The following is a 3866-nucleotide window of genomic DNA, read 5'->3' as shown; positions in this document are numbered from 1 at the left end:
ATGGTCAGAAATAAAGAATCATTTGGAGATATCTCTGGAATAAATTCAGTGTTCTTAATTAATCAATTAAAGTTGCTTACTATAGCAATAATTGAGGCAAGCACAACACATTTTCTGATCAAGAAGAGACCACAGAATCATTGTCTTAGTCAAAATTCAAGACATGAAAGAATGTTGCCTGTTTGGGGTTTTGTGGACCCCCAGACCCTGAATTTCCTGTAAATAACTTGTTTTCCTCTGCCCCAAACAGCCTGCAGCTGCTCTGAGCACCAGACCCTGATGGCGGAGGAGTGGTTTCTTGTGAGGCCGCAGCTGAAAGATCTGGAGAGCTGGGGCGTAGATAGAGTCCTATATAAGATGCCCCTGAGCACAATAAAGTTGACATTCTTGTATCAAGGATGATCCATGTTCCCGCATCTCTGTCTGTCTGTGTGCATGTGTTTTTAAGTCTCCAGCCTAGTTGCCATAGCGCGTAGTGTGTAGAGTGCAGGAACGGTACAGTTGGAGGCCCCCAGCGGGATGGGAAATGAGAGATCTGCGGAAAGAATCACCCTCAGGAATGGTGAGGGTAGATTGAAGATGAGTATGTGTCTATATGTATAAAAAGGAATAAAAAAATAATAAGCCATGAAAAGATGGAATGTGCACAGAGAATCTGGATTGTGTATATTGTGTTTAATTTTTTGACTGGAGAGAGACATTTGATTCTGGGAACTGCTAAGAAAGGTCTCTTGACTTTAAAATATAGGTCTAAGAATTTGTTGCTTTGGAAAAGAGGTTCTGCTTTTGTTTCCACAGAGGATGAGGGCCTACCTGTGGAATTCTTCTAGACTGGTGGGGTTTGATGGACCAAGACTGTTGCTAGAACAAAACAAGTCGTACACACGCACACACACACACACGCACACACACACTACACCAAAACATTCTGTAGGTGAATATGGCATTTAAAATGTTTTAAGAACTAAGGACTTTTCATGACAATGAGACACATCTGCTCCTGGCAACACCAATCTGTTTTAAGAGGAAGATGGGCATTGAAGAGGTTGATCTTAAATTTGTATCAATAAACCAAGATTCAACCAAAAAAGAAACATTCTGTAGGCAAACCACTCTCTTGGTAGAATCCCAAGTTACCTCCATAGAGGGGTCTGGAACTTAGTTGGATCCCTTGGCTCTTGTTTGAGGTGGGAACAATCTTCTACCCTATTCCTGGGGCACAAGGTCTGGCTACACCTGTTGACAATAACCTTGAGAGAGCAAAACTCTCTGAAGTACCTCTAGGCTGGGACCTTTGTTTGAATTAGAAGCATAATAACCTTGAAGGAACTAGAGGTAAGTTCCAACTCCCTGACCTTTGGTCAATGTGGGAAAAGGCTCACATTTCTGGGCCTCCACATTGGCCCATACACTCCGGGCTAAAGGGCAGGACCAAAAGGGCTATCACTACCGTCATTCTCCATTGAAGCAAAGCCAGCAGAAGCTCATCTCCACAAGTCTTATCTACCTTGCGAGAAAACTAAATTTCTGTTTCTTTAACCCGCTGCCGGCTGAGTTATCTGTCACATGGAATCAGGACACTACTGACTGGAGTCTACCACACCCGATGAGCGGACACTCTTTCCCCCTGGAGGAGCTCTGCCAGGTCAGTAAGAGTTATGGCGAGAGCATGCACAGTAAGGAAGCGACTATTAGTCTCCCTTCCCCTCTCCCAAGCTGAGACAGAACCATGTACAGTAAACTAAACACTCCACGGCCCTATATTTAACCTTTATAACCACAGACCCAATGAGACTTTCAGGGCAGACCTTGTGTGATCTGTTGTCCCCCTTGCTGAGGGCTCGAATGGCTATTTGGGCTGCTTCTAGCTCTTAATGATGATAATGCTCCAGGTCCCCTGGCATCTTTATTATAGCATAGGGCACAGATGAGAGAGTGTACCATTGGCTTGTCTGAACAGGAAATAAAATTACATAGACAGTATGGTCTTTCCCACATAAAAGCCAAAAATAAACAAGTAAATAAACATTGAGAAGACTCTGAGGAATCATTCTACCACAACGTCAAGGATATTTCTGTTTGGGAAATGGAGATTTTTCTGTTTAACTTATCTATGAAGTTCATGCTTCTAAGTAATAATTTAGAAGTCAAAATAGAATTATATTCTACTTTTAAAATTATGTAATTAAGGCCTTATGGCGTATCCTCCCTTTTAGCTCTAAAATGCACACAATTTGAGCCCCGCAGCTAGAGGTCTAGGAGGGACTAACACGTTGCATGTTGAACTCCCTGCTCCAAAGAATGGGGTTCCTGTGCTGCAGAGGGGAACACCAGCTGCTGCAAAATAACCTCTTCTGTCCCACCTGGTCACATCTGTGGCCAGTGCCCTTACAAGGTGTCAGCCAAGGTTTAGTTTACTGTATGTGTGTATGCCTGAGTGTCTGCTGGTGCACTGTGGTCCTGGGGAGCCCATGAGGTTAGAGATGTCGGATCCCCTGGAACTGGAGTTGCAGGCACCATGTAGGTGCTGGGAACGGAACCCAGGCTCTCCTCAAGACTAGCAGGCACTCTTAACCCCTGAGCTAGTTCTCCAGCCCCCATTCTCAGTGCTTGTAAACTATAAGAAAAATCAATCGTAGTCATATATTTGTAACCAATTCATTTCCCCTATACAAAGCTACAAATAGTTGTTGCTAATATTTTTCTGCATATACCTGAATGCATATGCATTTACCATTTTTTTTCTGTGCCATTCTTTTAATGCTAGTTCAGGTGCTCACACTTTGTTCTTGGACCATTTATTCTCAACAGGTGTCACAGACGTCTCCCCCCACCCAGATCACCTGTGTCATGAATGTGCAAACTCCCAATATAGAAAGGCTAGTTCCTACAGCTGGTGTGGTGGGTTCAGGCTCTAATTCCATTTCTTAAGAGACTGAGGCAAGATTGAAAGTTTAAAGCCTTGGCTGAGTTTGAGGGTAACTAGGGCCATCTAGTGAACCCCTGTTAAGAGGGAAAATGAAGAAGACGAAGGATAAAGAGGAAGAGAAGGAAAAAGGGGTTTCTATATTTTAATGGTTTCAATATATGTGACTTAAGTTTTGATGATAAATTTACATAGTACTCCCTCAATATGTTTTATGCACTTGAGTTATATGTGAAATTTCTTTTTAAATTACATTCTAAATGCCCCTGATAGCTAGAATATGCAAACAACCTTAATATACATCAAAAGAACACTAACTAATTTTATCCATTAAATCGATCATTGTGGAATTTTAGATCCAATGTCTAATGTTTTTAAGTGAAGAAAGCAGAATACAGAATGATTCTATGGTATTCTCTCATGAGTGCATGTAACTTGTGTATCTCTGAAACCATACATAAAATTTTTAAACAATTGTAGCTGTTGTTGGCCAATGGTGACTGACTCTACAAAGCAGGTCTTGAGGACTGGACCGGGGGAGTTTGTGGTTTTGACTATAAATATTTTTGGATAGTATTTCACTCTGATCTTTCTATAATTTGAAAAAACAAACTTCTATGTACAATAAAAATGTTATGATTCTGAACAACCGTTAAGAACTTCGCCTCTGTAAAGCAAAGCAAGATCAGGAAAAGGTAACAAGGAAGTTAAAAGTCAAGTTCAACTAGTTTACAAAGTAAAGTGGTGACTTTTTAGGGTGTGCTATCTACCAGAAAGGAAACGAAGTCATCACTATCCAAATATGGCGGACAAAGCAGGAACTTAGAGTCTGTATCTCACTAAGTTCGATGAAAGGCTGCAGTGTCTGAGTAGTGACAAGTCTTTTTGAATTGGGACTGTTGCATTTGTTAGGCCAAACATGAAAAAGGTCTTGTCAAAA

Source organism: Myodes glareolus, chromosome 12, assembly GCF_982192425.1.
Source record: "Myodes glareolus chromosome 12, mMyoGla1.1, whole genome shotgun sequence".
In the NCBI taxonomy this organism is placed as follows: Eukaryota; Metazoa; Chordata; class Mammalia; order Rodentia; family Cricetidae; genus Myodes; species Myodes glareolus.
The sequence above is the reverse complement of the archived record's forward strand: the minus strand, read 5'-3'. Positions refer to the sequence as shown.